Here is a 22,488-nt window from a genome sequence, read left to right as displayed (position 1 = left end):
AATACATGTTTACCTTCACAGTACCCCATCCCGACACACTAGTCTGGGAGCACAGAGTAAGCCTCAGAACATTACCCAGGTAGCAGTTTAAGGGTTTATACAGTATGCCTTACTTGAAGGGCCACTATGGCATTAAGGCAGGGGTGTGAAACGCAGTTGTAAGGCGTGAGTCTGCTGGTATTTGTCATTTCCTTTCAATTAGTATCCAATAAAGACCTATATAACCAGGTGAGGAAAGTGCCTAACTGATCCCCAGATTTTTATACTTTCGCTTACTCCATTGTCAAGCAAAACAGGTTTGGCAATGACACAGAGTACAAGGATATGTTGTCAGTCTTGACAGGTTCACTTTTTGTACATTGGGGCACTCATGTTGGGTCATGGTCTTTGCCGTCGCCCTAGAACGGGGTATTTCTTTGTTTATTTAGTTGCATTGCAGTACGTCATCTTGATATCACAATAGCATTTAGGAACACCAAACCATGAATGACAAGGCCAAAGGAAATAACTTGCATTGTCATTTATTGTGGTTTAACATATTCTTTCCACAGCATGAAACATACAATTCCAGCGCCATCCACACATTGATTTGCAGTACAGCAGTGACAGAAACCCCAAACAAAATGGATTGTGACCTTACCGGAGTCTATTGACCCAAGTCTAGAAAATGTGAACAGATGCCCACAGGTCAAATGCATTAACATGATGCTGTGTGTTAGACCAATATTATATTAATAAAAAACAGACACCACTACATTTCAGAAGGATACTTATATCTGAGAAGACTGATTCCCAACACAAACCACATCAATATTGTTCATAGGGTGTGACAGTACACTTATGGTCAAAAACACCGGTTTTCTTGGCAGGCCTCTTCCTCCTTCGACCATTGGTCTGGGCTCTTGGCGTAATGGGGGGCGTCCGAGGGTACCAGGGCCCCACCAGCCAATTGAGGGGCATGTTGTGGACCAGGTAGTCCAGGATGGCATCCAGAGAACCGCTCACTATGCCCTGAGGTCTGATGCCCGGGTGGGGGTCAGCGGAACTAAAGTTGTGTAAGATCTGTGAGGCAGAAAGCAGCACACACACAGCCTGCTGCTGGAGGTGGCGGGGGAGACTTTGGAGGCTGCAGGCCAGGCTCAGACAGCTGCTCTGCAGCTGGTGACTCACACTGGGAGAGACTTCCAGGCTGTGGATAACCACCCGCTGGAGAAACAGAGGTTATGTACTGCTTTATGTGGTACTGAGCTGAACCATGCAAGCGAACGTGTCAAGTGAATATAGCCAACGCTTGGTCTGGGAAACTGTCAACAGCATGGTTGAGTGCAATTCTGTTTTGTTTAACATTGCAGTACCGGAATTGACATGTTTTCAGTAAGGATTTTTCAATTAGCCACTTGAATAGATAATGAATATGATCCAATTTCTAGGAAGGAACATTTGAGAACCCCTAGAGCAAGCTTGTAAAAGTAATAATCACAGCTTTTAAGACTCATGTCCACCAACACAGTACATTAGTAAATAGATTTTATAATACCTCGGTCTCCTTGTCTTCCTTCTCTTGAACATTACTAGTCCATTCCACCAAGGCGCCAAGATTGTCCTGCACACATCAATTCCATCAGAAGCATAATGGTCAGTTTACAATCAAAGTACAGTGTTTCAATTTCAAGAATACGATAATTGGAGGACAACTATACTGAAGAAAAATTAACGCAGCATGCAACAAATTGCAAAGATTTACTGTTAGTTCATATAAAAAGAAATCAGTCAATTTATATAAATTAATTATGCCCTAATCCATGGATTTCAAATGACTACAGATATGCATCTGTTGGTCACAGATATCTTAAAAAGGTAAAGGGGGTGGATCAGAAAACCATAAGTATCTCGAGACCACCATTTGCCTTACGCAGCGCAACACGTCTCCGTCACAAAGTTGATCAGGTGGTTTGTGACCTGTGAAATGTTGTCCCACTCCTCTTCAATGGCTGTGCGAAGTTGCTGGATATTGGAGGGAACTGGAACACGCTGTCATACACGTTGATCCAGAGCATCCCAAACATGCTCAATGGGTGACATGTCTGGTGAGTATGCAGGCCATGGAAGAACTGACATTTTCAGCTTCCAGGAATTGTGTACAGACCCTTGCGACATGGGGCCATGCATTATCATGCTGAAACATGAGGTGATGGTGGCGGATGAATGGCAGAACAATGGGCCTCAGGATCTCGTCTGTGCATTCAAATTGCCATCGATAAAATGTAATTGTGTTTGTTTTCTGTAGCTTATGCCTGCTCATACCATAACCCCACCATGGGGCGCACTGTTCACAACATTGACATCAGCAAATTGAATCAAGCCAGGACCCCAAACTGACCTGAAACTAATAGGCTACCAAAACCCATCAGTGGGTGGGTCCCTCTCCCAAATGGACTTCTAGAAAAACACTGGTTTAAGCATCTACCAGGCTTACCAAGTTCATGGTGTACTGAAGCAAGTTGAGGGATTTCTGACCACAGACTTTGACAGAGCGCACCTTCTCCTCTGCCTGGTGGTATGCTCGTCTACACAGCTTGACAGTGAGGGAAACCAGTCGGACAGGAGAGCTGAGCCTGGCGGCGGCAACATCAAAGCCCTTCACAGTCTTTACCTCGTCTTCTAAAGACAGACCGACAAGTCGGTGTGATGAGGGATGGAAGGTTACAGAAGAACACATCAGCTTTCAGTTGCCCTTTATGTCTGTCAGTATAAGTTACCAGAGGCCTTGGAAAACCATAGTTTAAGGTGCAAAACATTGTGGATTACACTTTGATATGCATGTGTAAATAGCCCCTCACTTTTACATCATGTTGCAGAGCGTTTGGAGTAAAGTGTGTCCGTTGCGAAATATTTTGTGTTTTGCTATGGTGTGCCACTAATGAACACACCCAAGCATTAGCCCCACTCACCCATCTCTTCATAGGTCGGAGGAAGGGCTTGGTCCACCAGGGTTTCTGACAGGCTCAGTGCAGATTCCAGTCCCACGCTAACCAGCTGGACCGCATGCTCCAGGGACACCACGTTGACTCTGCCACCACTTGTGCCTTTTGTCATCGCAACCATTCCAGTCATGGTGTAATACATGCAGTTCTTTGCGCCGCGGACAGCAACAGCATCTTTGGCCTCCATCATTATATTCTTCACATCTGAAACAATCTGGGTGATAATGAGAATTGAGCACAAAGACAGTTCTTACAGTAATGTTAAATATATTTAACACAAAAAGACAGCAAATAAAAGGATTGGGACATAGAGATTGAGTTCACCTGCTGTGAAGGCTGTTGAAGCACTGGCAACGTACTCTCAAGCTTATCTAGGCCTTTACATGCAAGATCATTCACAATGGAAACTGTGGGAGCACAGCAGAGGGGTTGGATTTGGTGTGAGACAGAATTGTCACAATTCAAGCCCTGGTTTGGACCAAAGTGATTCTGTAAGTGTGGAAACAGTGGAAAGAAGGTGACAGAGCATCTATGTACTTACTTTGGGGCTCCAGCTTAATGATGATGGGGGTGGCACTGTTACAGGCTACAGAGGTTAAGGTCATCACACTAATCTCCACCACCTTACACAACGATCTGATGTAGGGGTGGTTGCTCTTGGTGTCACAATACAAGACAGATACGAGTGCACACGCTGAGCTAACCATGGGGAGGTTAGCCAAACGAAAGATCACATTCTGTCAAGAAACATAGCAAACTGTGACCACAAGTCATGACTAATAAAAATACCTATGACCAATCAAAGGCCTACAACCAATGCAAAACACTTTCACTGGGTATGGCTACTTTAGGTCATCAGTGCTCTCACGAACACTAAGCAAGCAGTTAATATAGCTAGAACATGGTTGAGTAGTAGGAATACAAAACATAGGGAACGTGCTGTGTAGGCTTAGTGGCTGTCTGGCAAGAATTTCAATTGAACCAACCGGACTCAAGTTATGATTCCCAGGCATCATACTTCGCCCTATTAATTAAAGATAGATTAGGGTTATTTAACTGTTAATTGATATTTTACAAATCCATTTAATTTCAGAGTTGCATGAGAAAGGAGATGGTTCAAAGTATAAACGCTTTTCATGTGCCCCCTGAGCAAAATTACTAATTACTAATAACTTGCTTTAGAAATTGTTGCTTTGTCCATTCACCTGCCAAACATTTACCTGCCTGTTCTTTGTAAAACCACATTCTTTCTTGCGATGTCCCTTGCACCATGACGATAGGGCATAGGAGAATTGGACAGCAACAATAATATGTCAGGCTAATAGCAAACAAAACGCACACAGGCTGGATCTCTATGGTACAAAGTGGTGTCCTTTCCTTTACCTTATCGGTCCTATGAATTAAATGCGACAGCTGAAACCCAATTCCTGATATATATTCATTAGGCTATTGCTTTCACCTGTTGTTTCCCCCCCTAATTAGTGACTATGAATCAGCGTAGACGAGGAAAGGAAGAAGATGGATGAGATGCGCGCGCATGCACACACGCACACACGCACACACACACACACACACAGACGCGATGTCAATCACACTTTGAAGGATTACTGTGTGTGTGTTACTATGTGTGTGTTTGTTTTTTGCTTGCCACTTAAATTATATCATACGTAGGCTTAGACTAATCATTTTAAGTTCATATTTTATGAATGTCTCATTTCACCTGTCTCCATGTGAAAAATTACAAGGTAGCCTAGTCCTATCGCCAACGGGGATATGCAGGAGCTGTACATGGTGCTGATCACGGGAAAGACGTCCGCATTCTTCGTGTCCATAGCCTGTCTGTCCTCTATTTCTTACTCAGAGGATCGAAGGCTTTCAGATAGACAATAAAAGCCTGTATAAAAAGTAATAGCTAGTGTAATGTAAGAAACCTTGAAAACGTTTAAACTTTTGGGAGTTGTATTTATTTATGTGAGACCACGTCATAAGTCGCGCTATAAACTGCCATCCGTTTATTACATCATCAGCGCTTCCTGGTCTTAAACACACAAATTGCCTAAAACTAAAATTACGCTATAGGCTAGAGAAGAAATGTGGGCTAACTTATTATTTGCAGGCTATTTGCTTAGGAAATAGTATCTAATTCCATACTTTAGAACTTCCTAGGTGATATAAATGCCCACCTGACCTACCCCCTCCAATGTTGTTGAGGACACTGGGACTCGTTCAGATGGTGTAAACATGATGACCCAGTGCTTATGCCAGATCTGAACCTGCGGGTAAGTATTTTTTCAAGTAGCCTTGTGCCGAGAAAGTGAACGAGATAGGCTATGCATGGTAGGCTAACTATCAAAGAAGATCACTTTGGCAAATTACAATTCTGTGTTGTGGGACAAATTATTTTTCTACTATGGTCATGCCGGTAAATGTACATTTACATCAATACAAATTAATTTTCTAAATGTATCTTTGCATCATCTCTTAGGAGTGACATCACTTCCTAACACAGCCTAACCACGGCTACATCAGATAATGGTTTATGCAATCGCAGTCTATAATTAGAATTTTGTAGTTCATGTTATTGTTCATGTTCTTTGGTTATTAGGTTTACCCATTCAATTGTTATTTTCATATTTATTCATGTTCTTGTCAAGTTGCAAAGATTAAACAACTATTTTTTGTGAGCACAGAGTACGGTGACAAGTTCCACTCTAAAAGAACTGTGGCTCCTCGGGTGTCCAAAAAAGTACAAGCTATTGGAGGGTCACATGTCCAATACCACCACCTTCAGGTTCGTTTCAGTCAATTAATTAGGTCTACACAGTAGAAGGCCTTCTACGGTAACACAATATAGGATACAGACATGCAGTTGACATGCAGTTAATATATGATAGCTTAATAGATAGGCTTGGGATAATGCTACCGAAACAAAATAAACAATAACGTGTTTTCTTAACAAACTATGGCACCTATAAAGTGTTCATATTGTAGAGTCCCTTGCCATATGGAGCCATGCCAAACCCACTTATATGGAAGGCACTATACACAATTGGCACAAGGAGTGTACAAGCCTTATAAGTTAGGGTCCCTGGAATGAGCCCCACTGCCCCAATCCCTTGAAGTGTTACTTACATTGGTGTTAGAAGTGGTTTGTGTGCTTTCTTGCAGGAGGGGTATGGTGTGGCATCCATGCTGTATGTAGGCATAAGCACACCAGAATTTCTGCCAAGGTTTTTAATCTTATTGGTGCTTTGGTGGTATGCTCACTCTGTGTAGTGTAAAGGGTTCTTGACTTTTTCCTGCTATCCATTGAATGTGCTGTGTTCTCACTGTGTTCTCATATACAGTAATCCCACTGTGTTCTCATGGGCAGCGCACAATTGGCCTAGCGTTGTCCAGGGTAGGGGAGGGAATGGCCGGCAGGGATGTAGCTCAGTTGATAGAGCATGGTGTTTGCAACGCCAGGGTTGTGGGTTCATTTCCCACGGGGGACCAGTATGTATTCACTAACTGTAAGTCGCTCTGGATAAGAGCGTCTGCTAAATGACTAAAATGTAATGTAAATGTAATTGACTGTGTTCATCATGTATTTTGATTTACCTCTCCGAGAGACTAATCTATGGAGAACACAGAACAGTGTGAATGGCCTTGGCTGCAATCATCCAGAGTCTGAGTGACTGTTTTATGTAATCTTTTTAAAAATTAAACCTTGTGTTAGTTTCTGCCTCATGTTAGTTTCATTGAGATAGAAATCTCTTCTGCATGACAGATCTGGTACAAGATAGCAGCATGGTCGGCAATATTCCAAATAAATTGAACACATTAGAACACATTACATTACATAACATGAACAGTAAATATGTAAAGAAAATTCTTAGAATTATTCTTAGCTGGTACAGTATGTAAATTGTCTGACAATTTAACTGATCACAAGTGGCTGGATTCCATAGTAATTTGATTTCTGCATCTACAAAATGTGTGACAATGGATTCCATAGTCATTTGATATCAGCATTAATGTGTTGGATTTTTAAAAACCTAAGCTGTGTCTTCCATTCTGTGAATGGAGGGTATTAGAATGTACACTACATGGCAAAAAGTATGTGGACACCCCTTCAAATTAGTGGATTTGGCTATTTCAGCCACACCCGTTGCTGACAGGTATATAAAATCGAGCACACAGCCATGCAATCTCCATAGACAAACATTGGCAGTAGAATGGCCCATACTGAAGAGCTCAGTGACCTTCAACGTGGCACCGTCATAGGATGCCACCTTTCCAACAAGTCAGTTCGTCAAATGTCTGCCCTGCTAGAGCTGCCCCAGTCAACTGTAAGTGCTGTTATTGTGAAGTGTAAAGATCTAAGAGAAACAACGGCTCAGCCGCGAAGTGGTAGGCCACACAAGCTCACAGAATGGGACCTCGGAGTGCTGAAGCGCGTCTGTCTTAGGTTGCAAAACTTACTACCGAGTTCCAAACTGCCTCTGGAAGCAACGTCAGCACAATAACTGTTCGTCGGGAGCTTCATTTGTATTTGTATTTATTAAGGATCCCCATTAGCTGCAGCCATTATTTGAGGTTTAGGGTTTAGTGAATGATTTGTCCCAAATACAATGCTTTTAGTTTAGAAATATTTAGGACTAACTTATTCCTTACCACCCATTCTGAAACTAACTGCAGCTCTTTGTTAAGTGTTGCAGTGATTTCACTCACTGTAGTAGCTGATGTGTATAGTGTTGAATCATCCGGATTCATAGACACACTGGCTTTACTCAAGGCCAGTGGCATGTCATTAGTAAAGATTGATAAAAGGCCTAGACAGCTGCCCTGGGGGAATTCCTGATTCTACCTGGAGGATGTTGGAGAACACCTCTGTGTTCTGTTAGACAGGTAACTCTCTATCCACAATATACAGTGAGGGAAAAAAGTATTTATTAAAAGTATTATTTGATCCCCTGCTGATTTTGTACGTTTGCCCACTGACAACATTGTATTTGAACAGTGAGAGACAGAATAACAACAAAAAGTCATTAAGGTTTCGAGGCTGACGTTTGGCAACTCGAACCTTCAGCTCCCTCCACAGATTTTCTATGGGATTAAGGTCTGGAGACTGGCTAGGCCACTCCAGGACCTTAATGTGCTTCTTCTTGAGCCACTCCTTTGTTGCCTTGGCCGTGTGTTTTGGGTCATTGTCATGCTGGAATACCCATCCACGACCCATTTTCAATGCCCTGGTTGAGAGAAGGAGGTTCTCACCCAAGATTTGACGTTACATGGCCCCATCCATCGTCCCTTTGATGCGGTGAAGTTGTCCTGTCCCCTTAGCAGAAAAACACCCCCAAAGCATAATGTTTCCACCTCCATGTTTGACGGTGGGGATGGTGTTCTTGGGGTAATAGGCAGCATTCCTCCTCCTCCAAACACGGCGAGTTGAGTTGATGCCAAAGAGCTCGATTTTGGTCTCATCTGACCACAACACTTTCACCCAGTTCTCCTCTGAATCATGTGTTCATGTGTTCAATCAATGTTCATTGGCAAACTTCAGACGGCCCTGTATATGTGCTTTCTTGAGCAGGGGGACCTTGCGGGTGCTGCAGGATTTCAGTCCTTCACGGCGTAGTGTGTTACCAATTGTTTTCTTGGTGACTATGGTCCCAGCTGCCTTGACATCATTGACAAGATCCTCCCGTGTAGTTCTGGGCTGATTCCTCACTGTTCTCATGATCATTGCAACTCCACGAGGTGAGATCTTGCATGGAGCCCCAGGCCGAGGGAGATTGACAGGTCTTTTGTGTTTCTTCGATTTGCGAATAATCGCACCAACTGTTGTCACCTTCTCACCAAGCTGCTTGGCGATGGTCTTGTAGCCCATTCCAGTCTTGTGTAGGTCTACAATATTGTCCCTGACATCCTTGGAGAGCTCTTTGGTCTTGGCTATGGTGGAGTGTTTGGAATCTGATTGATTGATTGCTTCTGTGGACAGGTGTCTTTTATACAGGTAACAAGCTGAGATTAGGAGCGCTCCCTTTAAGAGTGTGCTCCTAATCTCAGCTCGTTACCTGTATAAAAGACACCTGGGAGCCAGAAATCTTTCTGATTGAGAGGGGGTCAAATACTTATTTCTCTCATTAAAATGCAAATCAATTGATAACATTCTTGACATGTGTTTTTCTGGATTTTGTTGTTGTTATTCTGTCTCTCACTGTTCAAATAAACCTACAATTAAAATTATAGACTGATCATTTCTTTGTCAGTGGGCAAACGTACAAAATCAGCAGGGGATCAAATACTTTTTTCCCTCACTGTAGCAAGGGGTGTAAATCCATAACACAGTTTAATTTAAGGTGCTCCAAAGCATTTTACTATCATTCTTTATGTCATTTATCTTTGTTTCATAGAGTAGTTTCTTATATTTATTCAGTTTAGTCACTTGATTACTCAATATGCAGTACGTTTGCCAATCGGTTGTGCAGCCAGACCTATTTGCCATTCCTTTTGCCACATCCCTCTCAACCATAAAATGTTTTCAATTCCTCATCAATCCACAGGGATTTGACCGTTTTTACAGTCATTTTCTTAATTGTGCATGATTATTAGTAACTGGAATGAGCAATTTCATAAATGTGTCAAATGCAGCATCTGGTTGCTCCTCATTCCACACCACAGACCAACACATATTATTTACATCAACAACATGCCCAGCCTTTGGAACTTTGGTTTTCCTAGATACAGTATGGCTACTATATTGTGATCACTACATCCGATGGATTTGGATACTGCTTTAAAGCACATTTCTGCAGCATTAGTAAAGATGTGATCAATGCATGTTGATGATTTCATTCCTGTGCTGTTTGTAACTACCCTAGTAGGTTGACTGATAACCTGAACCAGGTTGCGGGCCCTAGTTACAGTTTTAAGCTTTTTCTTGAGTGGCCAGCTTGATGAAAGCCAGTCAATATTTAAATCACCCAGAAAATATACCTCTCTGTTGATATCACATGCATTATCAAGCATTTCACACATGTTATCCAGATACTGACTGTTAGCATTTGGTGATCTATAGCAGCTTCCCACCCGAATGGGATTTAGGTGAGGCAGATGAACCTGTGGCCATATTACTTCAACAGTATTTAACATTAAATCCTCTCTAAGCTTTACAGGAATGTGGTTCTGAATATAAACCGCAACTCCTCCACCTTTGGAATTCTGTATTATCTGTAGATGTTATAACCATGTATTGCTACCACTGTATCATCAAAGGTATTATCTATGTGAGTTTCAGAGATTGTCAGAATATGATTGTAATCTGTTACTAGCAAATTATTGATTTCATGAACCTTGTTTCTTAAGCTTCATATGTTAACTTGGGCTATTTTTAGCACTTTCCTGGGATGCTTGATTGTTTTCATTGCTTTACTGGGAAGCTTAGCAGAAGTAGACATGCTCATGTTATTTATGTTAGCGCAGGGTGAGCTGCACACAGTGGACATCCTACTAGGGCACACCACTTCAGTGCTAACAGTATAACTCTGGTTCATAGGCACATGATTACTGCATGCAAAAGATCAGCAGAGGCATTCAGGGCAGTTAGAGGGACATAAATTAGGTTACTTACATTATGTCTTCCAACGCCCCTGGGATAATGTAAATTTTCTGAAGCATTATGACAACTCAGCGACACAATGGTAGGGATTAACTGAGCTGGGCTTGGGTCATTGATAAGTCATTGTCTCAATGCTGGGCTGGGCTTGGGTCATTGATAAGTAATTGTCTCAATGCAGCCTTATAATGCTGTGAAAGGATCCAGGAACCCAAATGAAATGGGTTTCCATGGCCGAGCAGCCACACACAAGCCTAAGATCACTATGCGGAATGCCAAGTGTTGGCTGGAGTGATGAATCACGCTTCACCATCTGGCAGTTCAACGGACAAATCTGGGTTTGGCGGACGCCAGGAAAACGCTACCTGCCCTAATGCGTAGTGCCAACTGTAATGTTTGGTGGATGAGGAATAATGGTCTGGGGCTGTTTTTCATGGTTCGGTCTAAGCCCCTTAGTTCCAGTTTAGGGAAATCTTAACGCTACAGCATACAATGACATTCTAGGCTAATGCTGCAGAGATCCAAATCCATTGGATGTAGTGATCACAATATAGTAGCCATATCTAGGAAAACCAAAGTTCCAAAGGCTGGGCGTAATATTGTGTATAAGAGGTCATTCAATAAGTTTTGTAGTGATTCCTACGTTGTTGATGTAAAGAATATATGTTGGTCTGTGGAATGTAATGAGGAGCAAACAGACACTGCACTTGACACATTTATGAAATTGCTTATTCCAGTTACTTATTAAGAAAATGACTGTAAAAACTGTTAAATCCCAGTGGATTGATGAGGAATTTAAAATGTGTGTGGTTGAGAGGGATGAGGCAAAAGGAATGGCAAATAAGTCTGGCTGCACAACCGATTGGCAAACGTATTGCAAATTGAGAAATCATGTGACTAAACTGAATAAAAAGAAGAAGAAACAACACTATGAAACAAGGATAAATGACATAAAGAATGATAGTAAAAAGCTTTGGAGCATCTTAAATGACATTTTGGGAAGAAAGGCAAACTCAGTTCCATCATTCATTGAATCATCAGATGGCTCATTCATCACAAAACCAACTGATATTACCAACTACTTTAATAATTTTTTTATTGGCAAGATTAGCAAACTTAGGCATGACATGCCAGCAACAATTGCTGACACAACACATCCAAGCATATCTGACCAAATTATGAAAGACAAGCATTGTAATTATGAATTATGTCTATTGATTGTTGTCTAGTAACAATGACAAGCCACCAGGGTCTGACAACTTTGATGGAAAAGCAAAAGTCATTCCGCTACCTAAGAATAGTAAAGCCCCCTTTACTGGCTCAAATAGCCAACCAATTAGCCTGTTACCAACCCTTAGTAAACTATTGGAAAAAATGGTGATTGACCAGATACAATGCTATTTTACTGTAAACAAATTGACAACAAACTTTCAACAAGCACAGCACTTACACAAATGACTGATGATTGGCTGAGAGACAATGATGATACAAATATTGTGGGGGCTGTTTTGTTAGACTTCAGTGTGGCTTTTGACATTATCCATCATAGTCTGCTGCTGGAAAAACAAATGTGTTATGGCTTTACACCCCCTGCTATAATGTGGATAAAGAGTTACTTGTCTAACAGAACACAGAGGGTGTTCTTTAATGGAAGCCTCTCAAACATAATCCAGGTACAATCAGGAATTCCCCAGGGCACTGAGTAAAGCCAGTGTGTCTATGTATGCGGATGACTCAACACTATACATGTCAGCTACTACAGCAACTGAAATAACTGCAACACTTAACAAAGAGTTGCAGTTAGTTTCGGAATGGGTGGCAAGGAATAAGTTAGTCCTGAATATTTCCAGAACTAAAAGCATTGTATTTTGGTCAAATCATTCACTAAACCTGAACTACATCTCGTAATGAATAATGTGGAAATTGAACAAGTTGAGGTGACTAAACTGCTTTGAGTAACCCTGGATTGTAGACTGTCATGGTCAAAGGATATTGATACAACAGTAGCTAAGATAGGGAGAAGTATGTCCATAATTAAGCGCTGCTCTGCCTTCTTAACAACACTATCAACAAGGCAGGTCCCACATGCCCTAGTTTTGTTGCACCTAGACTACTGTTCAGTAGTGTGGTCTGGTGCCACAAAGAGGGACTTTGGAAAATTGCATTTGGCTCAGAACAGGGCAGCACGGCTGGCCCTTAAAAGTACATGGAGAGCTAACATTAATGACATCCATGTCAGTCTCTCCTGGCTCAGAGTGGAAGAGAGATTGACTTCATCACTGCTTGTTTTTGTAAGAGGTGTTGACGAGCTGAACACCCATGCATACCCCACAAGACATGCCACCATAGGTCTCTTCACAGTCCCCAAGTCCAGAACAGACTATGGGAGACGCACAGTACTACATAGAGCCATAACTACATGGAACTCTATTCCACATCAGGTAACTGAATCAGGCAGTAGAATCAGATAAAAAAGGTAAAAATACACCTTATGGAACAACGGGGACTGTGAAGAGACACACACAAGGGTATAGACACATGCGATATTGTGATATTGTTGATTGGTGGTATTAAACATTTTGTATTGTAGATAGGTAGTGGTGTAATAATGCCATATGATGTACTGTTTTATATTTGGTTTTATATGCAATGTAAATGCTTTAATATGTTTGGACCCCAGAAAGAGTAGCTGCTGCCTTGGCAGCAGCTAATGGGGATCCCTAATAAATACAAATACAAATAGGCGATTGTGTGCTTCCAACATTGTGGCAACAGTTTCAACCCCATCGAACACCTTTGGGATGAATTGGAACGCTGACTGCGAGCCAGACCTAATCGCCCAACATCAGTGCCCGACCTCACTAATGCTCTTGTGGCTGAATGGAAGCAAGTCCCCGCAGCAATGTTCCAACATCTAGTGGAAAGCGAGCAGGTGTCCACATACTTGTCGGCAGGAGACAAGGGCGTGACACATCCATCCACTGCCAAAGCCACCGGTGCCAAGCCCAGCCACATTGCCAAGACCAGACCGGTCAGATCGGCCATCTTACGCAGAGGCAAAATAACCCATTAGGTACCAGGCCAAAAGATCACAGATATGAGTTCAGGGCTATTTCTTGCATCAGAAATATAATGCCTAATATACTGCCTATTGTTTGTATTCAGAGGTAATTTGAAGATCTGCAAATTGAAGACAATACATTAACAATCTGACTGAGACATTTTATATGAGGAACTCTAAAGCCTTGACTAGAGCCTTATTACCAACACTAGTTCCTGATAAAAGGGGATGTAGCTCAGTTGGTAGAGCATGGCGTTTGCAACGCCAGGGTTGTGGGTTCGATAAAATAATGTATGCGCTAACTGTAAGTCGCTCTGGATAAGAGCGTCTGCTAAATGACTAAAATGTAAAATGTAATAAAAACAATACTTATTTCAAAGTGGAAGAATAAAAGAAATGTGTTCTGAAAAAAATGCATTGTGGTTGAAATGCTACATCATTACCATACAAATAAGATAATTTATAAAATCAGTGGAAATATGAAATTCCTGTATAAAAGCATAAAAAACGTTCTCAAGCCATACAGTAAATAATGAAAAGGTACAAAAGGTTGGCCTACAGTAGGCTACAATATGTGTTTTCAACAGTAATCCTGTCATACATTTCTGGATTAATGATCTTCCTTTGTAGAATAATATCCATTATAGCTCCACCAGTTTCATTATTTTTATGCGTGGGCAAAATGGAACCATACATGCACGGGTTGGACGCACACACTTCAACAGTCCTTCAACAGGCCAATGTCTGTTATATGAATATGGGTGTATGTGGGCAACCTTGCAACAATAGCTATGTTTTCATTAACTTGACCAGTGATTTTTTTGTAGACATTTAAAAAGTTTGCATAGAAAATATATGTGACAATTGCCTTCTAGGGTGCATTTCTGAGGAGGTTGGTGGGAGGAGCTTTAAGAGGATGGACTCATTGTAATGGTTGGAATGGAATAAATGTAATGGAGACAAACATGTGGTTTCCATATGTTTGTTGTGTTTGATACCGTTCCATATGTTCCATTCCAGCCATTACAATGTGCCCGTCCTCCTATAGCTCCTCCCACCAGCCTCCTCTGAAATGCACCCTAGAAGGCAATTGTTGCATCTATTTTCTATGCAAACCGCTGTTAAACCACCAAGCAAGGAGTTATTGTTTGAAGGTCAATGAGAGAGTGTTGAATTTGGTCAACAAAAAAAGTATGGCTTATTTGCTATGTGAGGTTTATTTGATCGAATAGAAGTTTGGTAATGCTTAAGTTGTTACGAGTGTACTGATATAAGTAGGACACCTGACATCCCGGCAACTAAAAAATAAAAATGTATATCGGAGTTGTCTCGAGATGGCTATGCATATTCATGGCATGAAGCTAGTAGCATGGCTTCTAGGGCTGTTGCGGTGGCAGTATTACCGCCACACCGGCAGTCATGACTGCAGTAAAATTCTATCTGACCGTTGAGTCACGTTAATCTCCTCTTATGCACTCTGGACATGTGTTAGTAGTACCCAACAGCCAGCCTTTGAACCACAAGCTTCTCTGCTGCCTCAGTTGGGCAGAGGCACTGAGAGAGAGAAGATGGGTCTCAAACAATGGCAAGGTGGACTTATGTCAATCAGTAAAGCCATTTGAAAACCCTGTCTCCTAGTTTGCGAGTTGTCAAAACACCCACAGAAGAAGAAAAGAGGAATCCAGAGCCAGGGTTTTCAGTTGGCTTTATGGTTTCACACAATTACGCATGCTTAGCCATTTGGCTAACTTCCAGCTTTTAACTTCCAGCTTCCGGCTAACTAACACACTTTTCAATACCAGGCCTTAGAGACATTAGTGTGACGAGTCGATCAGGTAGTTGCTACCGAGGGACCCATTTCTACTCCCGGCAGCCCCCTTTCTACAGGAGATGCCGGATATATGGCCAACAACACGGTTCGCTTTTCTATGAAGGACAAGGAGTCCAATGATCATGACCAGAGACATGTTTGCAAGGTCGGTGCTATTGGGAGCTTTAGCCTGCAAGGGAACTCACTTGAGTCCTATGATGTAATGTTTTACATGGAGGCAAAGTGTCACACTGCAATGGACTGTATGCCAGAGCAAATGCAAGGCCACTGTCACTTCTTACCATGACATGCCTTTAGAAAAGGAACTTCCGCACTATAACTGTGCACATGTACAATCCCCACATTCCAGATGAGGCTGTAGCAGCATTTGTGAGACGGTATTGTGATGTGACCTTGTTTGCAGCCTACAACAAGGACTCGTATGCAGGATGACCAATGTACCATCCCCTCACTTTGTGCTCTCACAGTTTAGGGGCAGCGCTCTGTCTCTCCTTCTCGCCTTTCCGGAGTCATAATTACAACTACAACTATTGATAAATTATCCAACCCAAATTTAGAATGAAAGTCCCTAGTGCTTCACGTTGAGTCTATCACTCGAATTTAAGACCCTCAACTTAGTACACACCGACACTGGCAGAATGTACATTTACAGAGAGGGGGACTTATACACTACCGTTCAAAAGTTTGGGGTCACTTAGAAATGTCATTGTCCATTAAAATAACATCAAATTGATCAGAAATACAGTGTAGACATTGTTAATGTTGTAAATGGCTATTGTAGCTGGAAACGGCTGATTTTTAATGGAATATCTACACAGGCGTACAGAGGCCCATTATCAGCAACCATCAGTCCTGTGTTCCAATGGCACGTTGTGTTTGCTAATCCAAGTTTATAATTTTAAAAGGCTAATTGATCATTAGAAAACCCTTTTGCAATTATGTTTTTATTTTAATAAATTTTTTTGGGGGGTAGATCAGCTTTAATATTGCAGATAGATTGTAACTTCCATCAATGTAATTGTCTGCATCACTTCCAATCCCCCATATGTTTTTTTTTCTCGCAAATAATATATATATATATATATATATATATATATATATATATATATATATATATACACACATACATATAAATACATATATATACATTTATATATATTCATATCCTTTAAAAAAAATATATTTCCCTTTATTACTTTCCAACCCCACCACCCCTTCCCTAATTGGAGTAAACTAGTGAACAACAATGCTTAGGCCTCTACTTCCAGCTTATTTATACTATATACATTTTATGGACACAGTCAATTTTACAATAATTATATTTTGTTTGTTTTTACTCATGAACTTCCTCCAACCTCAACCTCTCCGATCATTTTCATGATGTCCATTCGGTATGCCATATCTTTCTAACTGTGCTCTTTCACAAAGGCTCTCAACCTATAACCTATATACTTATTATGGACATAGTATGCTTTACATTAGTTATCTTGTTGTTATTAGTTGTTGTTAGTTGTTATTAGTCCCATCCTTCAACTCCATTAAACACCACCCATCTATCTCTTAACACCATCCATATTGGATTTCTATTTGCCATATATTTTTCAACTGTACTGTGATGTGATGTTTTACAAAAGTTCTGAACCCTTCTATTCTCATTGTTTCTACAGATTGTAAATTGAAAATAATTATTTTTGCTAAAAGTATTATTATATTATTGATCGATTGACTATGACTTTTCAGATCACCCAGTAATGCTATCTGCAGGATTAGCTCCAGGTAAATATTGCAATCCTTTAGCCACTCCTGGACCTGTGTCCAAAAACAAGTTACAAATGGACAGTACCAAAACAAATTATCTAATGATTCTGTCTCTTCGCAGCAAAATCTGCAGAGCTGGGAAGATTGTACCCCATATAAATAACATTCTATTTTGCAATTATGTTAGCACAGCTGAAAACTGTTGTGCTGATTAAAGAAGTGATAAAACTGGCCTTGAGACTAGTTGACTATCTGGAGCATCAGCAATTGTGGGTTCGATTACAGGATCAAAATGTCCAGAAACAAATTACTTTCTTCTGAAACTCGTCAGTCTATTCTTGTTCTGAGAAATGAAGGCTATTCCATGCGAGAAATTGCCAAGAAACTGAAGATCTTGTACAACGCTGTGTACTACTCCCTGCACAGAACAGCGCAAACTGGCTCTAACCAGAATAGAAAGAGGAGCGCTGTTGCTTTCATTCGAATAGTGACTGTAGAGACCCTTCTACTTGCTGCTCTCTGTTCAACAACCCACTGTTCGAGTTTGTCCTCTAACTGTGGCCATCTCGCTTTGTTCCCTCGGAAACTCTGTTTAGTCTTCTTTACTTGGCGCAGGTCATCTTCTTGCTTCCTCCACTTCCGTACCATTGATTCATTAATGTTGAATTATCTCGCTGCTGCTCTATTCCCATATTCTACTGCGTGACCGACAGCCTTGAGCTTGAACTCTGCGTCGTAAGCGTGTCTCTTGAAAGGTGCCATTTTGGGGTCTTTATACACACACAAGTGGTGTGGGACTGTGAGTAAGCACAGTACCGGTGTTTACTGACTACGGTAGCCGTAATGCTGCAAGCGGTGCGGCTTTGTAGTTTACCAGTCGTACTGAAACATTTCATTATTATTAAATTGTTTTTATTGTTTTTTCATACTGAAACATTTTGACAGAGCGCCTTGAGCGCCGTGTACAACCAGTATGGATCAACCAATTAACCAATTGATCCATATATAGTGCTCCGGATTATAAGGCGCACTGTCGTTTTTTGAGAATATTAAAGGCTTTTAAGTGCGCCGTATAGTGCGGAAAATACGGTATGTAAATCATGCAAATATAACTTGTCTGTGTAAGCAGTATATAACAGAACTAACGGGACTGCCCTGGCTGAGGTCCCAACCGACGTGTACTATGGTACATTAAGTTTGCTGGAACCTCTCCAGCTTGCTAATAATAAATCATTATTCATTTAATTTTGACTTCAGGTGTCCCTGGTGTTGAATTTCCACGACAAGATGTATACGATGGTGCATCTGAATGACTGACTGACGTGAATCTCCTCTTGAAACAGACAGAAATCTGGGACCAATGACGTCTCACACTCTCAGAAAACCTACAGTGGGGAGAACAAGTATTTGATACACTGCCGATTTTGCAGGTTTTCCTACTTACAAAGCATGTAGAGGTCTGTAATTTTTATCATAGGTACACTTCAACTGTGAGAGATGGAATCTAAAACAAAAATCCAGAAAATCACATTGTATGATTTTTAAGTAATTAATTTGCATTTTATTGCATGACATAAATATTTGATACATCAGAAAAGCAGAACTTTAATATTTGGTACAGAAACCTTTGTTTGCAATTACAGAGATCATACGTTTCCTGTAGGTCTTGACCAGGTTTGCACACACTGCAGCAGGGATTTTGGCCCACTCCTCCATACAGACCTCCAGATCCTTCAGGTTTTGGGGCTGTCGCTGGGCAATTACGGACTTTCAGCTCCCTCCAAAGATGTTCTATTGGGTTCAGGTCTGGAGACTGGCTAGGCCACTCCAGGACCTTGAGATGCTTCTTACGGAGCCACTCCTTAGTTGCCCTGGCTGTGTGTTTCGGGTCGTTGTCATGCTGGAAGACCCAGCCACGACCCATCTTCACTGCTCTTACTGAGGAAAGGAGGTTGTTGGCCAAGATCTCGTGATACATGGCCCCATCCATCCTCCCCTCAATACGGTGCATTCGTCCTGTCCCCTTTGCAGAAAAGCATCCCCAAAGAATGATGTTTCCACCTCCATGCTTCATGGTTGGGATGGTGTTCTTGGGGTTGTACTCATCCTTCTTCTTCCTCCAAACACGGCAAGTGGAGTTTAGACCAAAAAGCTCTATTTTTGTCTCATCAGACCACATGACCTTCTCCCATTCCTCCTCTGGATCATCCAGATGGTCATTGGCAAACTTCAGATGGGCCTGGACATGCGCTGGCTTGAGCAGGGGGACCTTGCGTGCGCTGCAGGATTTTAATCCATGACGGCGTAGTGTGTTACTAATGGTTTTCTTTGAGACTGTGGTCCCAGCTCTCTTCAGGTCATTGACCAGGTCCTGCCGTGTAGTTCTGGGCTGATCCCTCACCTTCCTCATGATCATTGATGCCCCACGAGGTGAGATCTTGCATGGAGCCCCAGACCGAGGGTGATTGACCGTCATCTTGAACTTCTTCCATTTTCTAATAATTGCGGCAACAGTTGTTGCCTTCTCACCAAGCTGCTTGCCTATTGTCCTGTAGCCCATCCCAGCCTTGTGCAGGTCTACAATTTTATCCCTGATGTCCTTACACATCTCTCTGGTCTTGGCCATTGTGGAGAGGTTGGAGTCTGTTTGATTGAGTGTGTGGACAGGTGTATTTTATACAGGTAACGAGTTCAAACAGGTGCAGTTAATTCAGGTAATGAGTGGAGAACAGGAGGGCTTCTTAAAGAAAAACTAACAGGTCTGTGAGAGACGGAATTCTTACTGGTTGGTAGGTGATCAAATACTTATGTCATGCAATAAAATGCAAATTAATTACTTAAAAATCATACAATGTGATTTTCTGGATTTTTGTTTTAGATTCCGTCTCTCACAGTTTAAGTGTACCTATGATAAAAATTACAGACCTCAACATGCTTTGTAAGTAGGAAAACCTGCAAAATCGGCAGTGTATCAATTACTTGTTCTCCCCACTGTAAATGATCTTTAAGCTTTCCGTTTATGATGCACCATGCTGCCTTGTTGACAACATGACCAACAATTCATGGGCCATCGAGCAGTGTCCTGCGGCACAGCATAATCAAATCCCCCCGACTGTGGAATGCTCCACCGGATGTGATGGCTTGTATCATGATGGTTTTAAAATCTTCATAAGAGGTCAGGTGTGCTATGGGGAATGTGATTATGTTTGAGCAAGCACTGACTGTAGGGTAGCATAGGGTGTGCACTGGCATTCAGACTTGACACTCATGATCAAATTTGAAGACAATTCTAAAGGCCTGCTGTTCAGACAGCAGTAGTGGCTTGTGCCCCTGACCCGTCAGCCATTGAATAACTTTAGGGACAGTGGGAACTGTTAGTCTGGATGGCTTCAGTTCTTGTCCATCTTCTTCCTCCCCTACTTGTTCACCGTGCACTGCTGCTTCCTTTTCCTCCATTCCTCCTGAAACACACAGTTACAGGTGTGTGTTTTTGATAGTGACAATGTCAACATCAATGTGAAAAACAGTGCTGTGTTCATAGTATGGTCTATGGCTTTTGAAGGCAAAGTAAGCCAAAAGTAACAAAGTAATTGGACTATGTTACTGAGTGAGTAATCCAATAGATTTTACCATTATAAACTGGTAATCAGCAACTGAACACATTATCAGTTATCATCCCAACCCTGTTGGTTTATGACCATTAATGTTGACAATTTCAACAACAAAAAAATACAAGGTTGAGGCTCACCTGCAGTTTCCACATCTTGAACAAAGTCCTGAATGTAGTTTATTATCTGACTCTCTGGCAGTCCTGGAGGTTCCTCTTCCGCTCATTTCAGGAGCTATGAGGCTGACTACGTAGTCAGCATCCGGCTGAAAAAGGATAAATAAAATTTAGAAATATATCTGACATACAACATAACTAGTAATAAAACAAATTCACAAACGGTGCAATCTTACCCAGGGACAAAGAGACTCTTGCAGAGATTTGACTGCTTCTGAAGGACATCCAGGAAGTTGTACAACTTATGTAGGAGGTATACACTGAAAATAAAAGGTTTCCAGGCCTTTGTAGTCCTGCCTGGTGTTCTGGAAGAAGGGTTTATTCTTATTTTTCCAGAGGCAGCCTGCCTCCAGAAGAGGTTCGGAAAGCAAAATTCACATTGATAAGTCTACATTTGAGTTTATTTGATCTCAAAATTGTAATGAGAAACAGTTTAGGGAAGTGGAAAAGAGGTATATGAGAGTTGTAAGTGTGCGTCACTATGTATCAGAGAGAGCATATCTTCTAATCTTATTTTGTGTCAGCATATGTGTAAAGTACCAAACTAAGAACTACCAACTTGGGATGCATAACAGTTTCAGAGTGAGAGAGCGAGAGCAAGAGCGAGAGCGAGGGATGATAATGAGAAAAATAATACATAATTTACAGATTATTGGATGAATTTATCAATCGTCAAAACAGTGGGAAGACCCCTATGATGGGTTGGGTATAGACAGCAAAATGACACATTTCCTGTATTCTGGGACCATTGATATGCACCTGGCCATCTCCTGGTTACTGGAGGAATGCAATTGTCTCTGGGTCTGTCCCTGCACCTCTGTCTGCTGATGCCCCTGACATTACATTTGACATTTAAGTCATTTAGCAGACGCTCTTATCCAGAGCGACTTACAGGAGCAAGTAGGGTTAAGTGCCTTGCTCAAGGGCACATCGACAGATTTTTCACCTAGTCGGCTCGGGGATTAGAACCAGCGACCTTTCGGTTACTGCACAACGCTCTTAACCACTAAGCTACCTGCCGCCCTGACTATGCAATTGATGCACCTGAGCTTGCTGATGAGGTGGCACTGGACTCTGACCATGATTAATAGTCTGGGTCAGCACAGAGATTAGGCTGTGTGCAGCCGAAACCACCTCTGAATAGTCTCTCTGCTGAATACAAAGTCAACATTAGCTGGATATAGGGACAAGGGAAAAGCATTAACCGACTTGACCAAATTTGAATGTCTCAAGCTTAAATAGATAGCTAGTCCAGAACATTTTGCTAAGGGTAATTCAGATACAATCATACAGTGGGGGAAACATTTATTTAGTCAGCCAAAAATTGTGCAAGTTCTCCCACTTAAAAAGATGAGAGAGGCCTGTAATTTTCATCATAGGCACACATCAACTATGACAGACAAATTGAGAAAAGAAAATCCAGAAAATCACATTGTAGGATTTTTAATGAATTTATTTGCAAATTATGGT

At 41.6% G+C, this 22,488-nt stretch overlaps 1 pseudogene across 1 annotated transcript; it reads right to left on the bottom strand.

Annotated features, from left to right (window-relative positions):
* Window positions 1–844: 844 nt before the first annotated feature.
* LOC311112079 (perilipin-2-like) lies at window positions 845–4,256 on the bottom strand (annotated as a pseudogene). The gene is made up of 8 exons: window positions 4,190–4,256; window positions 3,971–4,008; window positions 3,526–3,721; window positions 3,309–3,391; window positions 2,952–3,198; window positions 2,477–2,661; window positions 1,538–1,603; window positions 845–1,206 (listed from the first exon to the last, which is right to left on the bottom strand). The product of its transcript is annotated as a perilipin-2-like (transcript).
* Between the last annotated feature and the right edge of the window lie 18,232 nt (window positions 4,257–22,488).

The sequence above is a fragment of the Coregonus lavaretus genome (genome assembly GCF_964263955.1).
Source record: "Coregonus lavaretus genome assembly, chromosome: 38".
NCBI lineage: Eukaryota > Metazoa > Chordata > Actinopteri > Salmoniformes > Salmonidae > Coregonus > Coregonus lavaretus.
Note: the sequence above shows the minus strand (reverse complement) of the source record. Positions and strands in the feature narration are given on the sequence as shown.